Source organism: Ictidomys tridecemlineatus, chromosome 7 (assembly GCF_052094955.1).
Source record: "Ictidomys tridecemlineatus isolate mIctTri1 chromosome 7, mIctTri1.hap1, whole genome shotgun sequence".
In the NCBI taxonomy this organism is placed as follows: Eukaryota; Metazoa; Chordata; class Mammalia; order Rodentia; family Sciuridae; genus Ictidomys; species Ictidomys tridecemlineatus.
Window position 1 is genome coordinate 178,913,623 of NC_135483.1, and position 6,138 is coordinate 178,919,760.

The following is a 6,138-nucleotide window of genomic DNA, read 5'->3' on the forward strand; positions in this document are numbered from 1 at the left end:
TGGCTGGTTCTCCTGCTTGGGGTTTTTTTCTGAACCATATCATTGCTGAGCGTGATTGTCGTGATCCACACACTTTGCCCCATGCCTGAACGCTGCCTCCAACCCAAGCAAGAGACAATCCATCATAGAGTAAGTCTCCTACTGATGCCTTGACCGTGTGGAAGTGGTAGAAAATAGGGTTTGGGCCGGACGAGGGTGCTGTGGCACATGCCTGCAATCCTAGCTACTCGGGAGGATGAGACAAGTTCAAGGCCAGCCTCAGCAACTTAGTGAGATGGCCTCTCTCCAAACAAAAAAGGGCTGGGATGCTAGCTCAGTGGAAAAGTGCCCCTGGATTCAATCCCCAGTACAAACAGCAAACAACCCCCAAACCAAACCAAACCAAAACACTAAAAACAGTAAAAGAAAAGAAAATGGGGTTCGGTAAAACAGAGGTCAGCCTTCAAGACTCATGGCCTGGGCTGGGGCTATAGCTCAGTAGTAGAGTGCTTGCCTGGCACCCTGGGTTCAATCCCCAATACCTCAAAAAAACAAAAATAGCACAAAAAACCATTGAGGAATGTTTGATATGTAAAAAAAAAACAACACAAAAAAAAAAACCTCACAGACTTTAATCTTATTCTCAAAAGCATGACCCTGTCTTCTGTGTGTCTAACCAAGCAAATTCTCATCCCAAAGAACTAAATTATTGGGAAATTCATCCTCCATAAGCCATCTTCTCAACACCCACACCTACCATCCATTTACTGCTTTGATCTATGGCAGCATCACAAATGTTGGTTGAACGCTGGCCTCTCCCTCTAATCCCCATCAATGCCTCTCCCAAATCTAAGCAAACCCTCTTGCTTCTTTTCAAGATACATCCACAAGAGGCCTTTCCCTCCGGAATGCCCCACCCTCTGTTAAGAGGACTGCCACCACTGCTGTCCTGGTGGCAGGGTCACGCGTACTTATCCCTTCTACATACATCATAACTGTGCTGGATCCCCCCGCCCCAGGCAACTGCTCTAGCTCTCACCAAGCTCTGATGACACCCTCTTTACCTTCCTGTTTCCCTCCATCTGTTGATTCAACCTTTCAGGAACATTGAGATCTGCCCCAAGGGAAGGAGCCTGAGCTATGGTGGAGCACCTAGCACTGACGTTTGCTAACCAGGCCACCTCCCAACTTCAGTTCCTCTCAGCGCCTTCCTAGTTGGACGAGGGCAGTGGAACCAATCGTCCTTCATTTCTAGTTCCACAGGTCATGGTGGTGTTTACTTTGATATCCCCATAACTTGTCCAGATGCCTCAACAGCCAGCCTGTGCAGGTCTCCAATTCCTAGCAAGTTTTCCTTCAGACTTCCTGCTGTGCCCTTTTCTGCTCATGCCTGGCTGTAGCTTGTGCTGACCATTTGTTTTTCCAGCCTCATGTCTCAGATGGTGAGGAGTTTTGGGAATCAGATCAGGCCCCAAGTTTGCTTTGTTTGCCCACTGTTACTAAGGCCTCCTCTGGACATTTTTTTCTTTCTTTCTTTTGGGGCACTAGGGATTGAGCTCGGGGGCACTCAACCACTGAGCCACCTCCCCAGCCCTATTTTGTATTTTATTTAGAGACAAGGTTTCACTGAGTTGCTTAGTGCCTTGCTTTTGCTGAGGCTGCTTTGAACTCGCCATCCTCCTGCCTCAGCCACGGCACCCAGCTCCTCTGTACTGAAGGACCATTGTTCCACCCCTCACCTTAGCTATTGTGAACATTTTTTTAGCCCATGTTGCCATGTCCAGCAAGCAGATCTACCCAGAGCTGGATCCATACCTTCTGAGGATGCATCTTTCCCAGGTATTCACCTAACCATTGGAATCAGCCAGGTTTACTCTACTAGTGTGTATACTCCATCCCCTAATGAGTCCAAAAGGATGCTTAAAACAGCCCTGAACCAGGCCTGTGGCCCTGGCCTTTCTGGAAGCATCATTCTGCGAGGTGTGTGCTATGTTGGTTCCTAGACTTCTCCGCTGGCTGAAGCTCTGGTTGTTCTCGGTGGTCGCTGGCCTGAGAGGTGCCCTTTGTTGAAGGCCTTCCTTGTCTGTCTCATTGCTCCTCTTCCTTACTGCTACCTCCTGGAATTGACTCTCAAATAAACTACTTGTCTCAGATTCTTGTCTTAGAGTCTGCTTTGAGTGATCCTCAAGCCAAAACACATTCCCTGCTCTATCACCCGGCAGCTGGTAGCCTCACTTGTGGAAAAGGGAAGGCCAGTGGCAATTTATGGGGAGAGGCCCCCATTTGTCTCTGTTTCCAAATCTTAAAACTTCTAAATATATTCACATGTTTTAGCATCAGAAGACACAGACTGCCTGCCTTTCCTAAGGAGTTCTTTCTATGTAATAGGGTTTTCTTTCCTTTTTCTTTGTGGTACTGGGGATTGAACCCAGGTATGCTTAACTACTGAGCCACCTCCCCAACCTTTTCATTTTTTTATTTTAAGATATGGCCTCAGCTAAGTTGCCAAGGCTGGTTTTGAGCTCACAATCATCCTGCCTCAGCCTCCCAAGCCACTGGGAATACAGGAAAGTGCCACCGTGCCTGGCCCACTATTCTTTTTTAATAACCTTTCTTCCTTCTCTTATTGAGTTCTTCCTTTCTGCCTTTAACCTGTTGGAGAAAAAAACTGTACAACTTTCCTTGGACCTGTCCCATAGCTTATCGCCTTCCCGTACTCTGAAGCTTCTCCCAGAACTGTAATATTTATTTTCATTTGGCCCTGTGTGTCACTCAGCTTTACCTCGCTATAGTCAAAGTACTCCACGGGATCAATTTATAAGAGGAAGAGTTTACTTTGGGCTCATGTTTTCAGAGGTCCAGTCCATGGTTGGTTGACCCGTTGCTCTGGGTCCGAGACAAGGCAGAACATCATGGTGGAAGGGTCTGATGGAGGAAAGCTGCTCAGTTTATGGCAGCTGGAAAGCAGAGAGCGAGCGAGCAAGGAGCCAGGCACACAATATAATCCCCAAGGGTATGCCCCCAGTGACCTACTTCCACCAGTCACACCCCATCTGCTTACATTTACCCTCCAGTGTCCACTCAATGATTAATCCATCAAATGGCTTAGTCTAACAATTAGGGTTCAGCTCTCAGAATCTCATCGTTTCACCTTTGAACATTCCTGCATTGCTTAATATGAACTTCTTTGGGGACACATCATATCCAAACCATATGCCCTGCCTATCCATCCCTCTTTCCTCTGTGACCGGTTCTCCACCCAGGTTGTCCCCAGGGTGTCATGACCAGATCACCAGAGATGACACATTTTCCAAATTCATTGGTCTTTGTTTATCTTCCTGTGTTTCTTAACTGTTCATCTTTCCTCCTCTTCAGCCTGCTTGTCATGATTAGCTCCAAGTAATATAAGTGTTGTGATCATATTATATTACTCTCCTACCAACTTCTTTTGGAGAGCTCCTACTGTTAAAAGAATAAAACTCTATTCAGGAAGCGGATGTAGGAGGATTGCAAGATAGAGGCCATCCTAGGCAGCTTAGAGAGAACCCTCAAAATAAAATTTAAAAAGGTCTCGAGATATTGCTCAATGGTAGAGCACTTGCCTAGCATGTGTGAGACCCTGGGTTCAATCCCCAGTACTGCAAATAAAATGGAAACAAAAAAGGATATTAAATTTAAAAAAAAATTTTGCATTTCAAGCAAGAAGTAGAGGAGCCCTAACTTTCCAACTTATCTTGCAGAAGGTTTCAATAGTGGTCTACTAATTAGCCTTAAAGTATCCAAACAACCATTATTGCTGCTTAGAGATCCCTCGGCCAGAAGTCCTCATTTCTTCTGACTTATAGAAGCCATTCCTCAAAGTTGTTCCTATTTTCTCCCAGGGCTGATTCCTCATCTTTGCTCCCAGGGGCACCGTGGACTGTCTGCTTTCTTGTTTTCCAACTCCTTTCTTCATGCCTGTGCCTTTCTCTTTAGGGAGACAGGGGCCGTGACTGACCTTCGTGCCTGATATGTGGCATTCCCTGTAGGCTTGCGGTTGACAAAGCTGAAACAAAACACCTAAGCCAGCCCCGAGGAAGTCGTACCCTTGCTCTCCTGTGCCTCCTACTCTGGCATTTGAACAACTGAGCCCCTCCTCCCACCCGAGGAGACAGGCATGGTCATGAAGCTGGCTCTTCGGAGTCTCTCTTCTCTTCCCTCCCTGGACATCATGCCAGGCTCTCACCCTAGGGTTACTGTCTGTGACACTACTTTGGAGGCTTGTGAGAGGCAGGAGACCAAATTATCTCTGGCGGAAAAGTGCTCCTAGGCCACAAGAGGGAAAGCAATCGTCTAAGGACAATATGCTAAAAAGAGGCAGAATCACGATTAGAATTCCTGTCTCCTAGCCAGGCGGGCACCATGACCCATGCCTGTAATCCCAGTGGCTGCGGAGGCTGAGGAGGCTGAGACAGGAGGATTGCAAGTTCAAAGCCAGCCTCAGCAAAAAGTGAGACGCTAAGCAATCAATGAGACCCTGTTTCGAATAAAATACAAAATAGGGCTGGGGATGTGGCTCAGCGGTTGTGTGCTCTGAGTTCAATCCCCGGTACGGGAAAAAAAAAAAAAAAAAAAGAATTCCTGTCTCCTACTTCTCAACCCAGAGTGCCTGCTGAAGGCCTGGGAACACTCACTGTACCTCCGTGGGAGCAATGAGAGAATGTCGAGCATCTAGGAACAGACCACCGCTCTGGAGGTAGCTGGGCCTGTCACTTGCTCTTTAACCTTAGCCAAATCACCTACTCTTTGCATGCCCGTTTTCTCATGTACGTAAATGGGCATAATGGCCCCAAGAGCACACTGAATCGTGTGGGGTATGCAAAATGACATCGGGAGGCCAGAGCGGGCTGTGTGGCAGGGCAGAGCTTGCGTTCCAATCCTGACTCTAGAACTTCCTGGCGGTACAACCTAGCGAGAGCTGTCAGACATCTGCTCTTGGGACCTCAGCTTCCTTTTGTGTAAAAAGAGGGTCACCATGGGTTGGTTGTACTCTCTCCAGAGGATTAAAGGGGACGATGGTACTGGGTGCCTGGCACATGGTGAGCCTCCTGTTATTAGAGGCAATCCCCCGATTATAGGCACACCCCAGACTTTCAGGGAACGTTCTTTTCCATCCTTCCTTTGTGAACAAATACTATAAACATGATAATGGGAACCATATTTTAACTAGGAGGGAGAAGGGAAAAGGAGATTAAAAATGTTTTCTGGGACTTTAGAACCTTTTAGATAATCACTGTTACTAATTACCAGCCCATTCCATTATTTGCGTCTGGGTTTCTCTCCAGCACTAACCTACCAGCAGCCCCAGGGTGTGGTCATGTCTATTCATCTTTGCTTTCCCGGCAAGTAGGACAGTATTGGAGACATAGTAGGTGATCAAAAAATGTTTGCTGAGCTGGTGGCACATGCCTGTAATCCCAGTGACTCGGGAGGCTGAGGCAGGAGGATCACAAATTCAAATCCAGCCTCTACAACTTAGCAAGATCCTGACTCAAAATAAAAAATAAAAAGGACTGGGGATATAGCTCAGTGGGAGAACACCCCTGGGTTCAATCCCTAGGACCACATACACATACACAAAAAGAAGTTGCTGAATCATTGTCATATGTTGACTGCGGAAAAAAATTTTTAAAGTATTGCATAGACAAGGAAGTACAAAGTAGCATGAATATTTACTTGGTGGGATATAAATATAAATAATAAAACCCCTAGGGGCTGGGTTAAAGTGCTCACCTAGTGTGCATGAGGCACTGGGTTCGATCCTCAGCACCTCATAAAATAAAATAAAGATATTGTGTCCATCTAAAACTAAACATTTTTTAAAAATAAAAATAAAACCCTAGACTGTCTTCTGCTTGTCAAATACCATCCTGAGGCCATGAGGATGTACCTGACTACAAATCCATGGAGTGTTTGCTGTTGTTGTTCTCATTTTATGAATGAAGAAACTGAGGCACAGAGCAGTTAAGAAACTTGCCCAGGGTTAGGGAACTAGGAAGTAGCAGAACCGTGGTGAGAACGATAGTGGCTTGGCTGTAGAGCCTGGTCTTCCGACTATTATTCTGTGCTCTCCTTCCCCTCTCAGTTAAGCTCTAAATTGGTTTCAGACAGTCGTGAGGA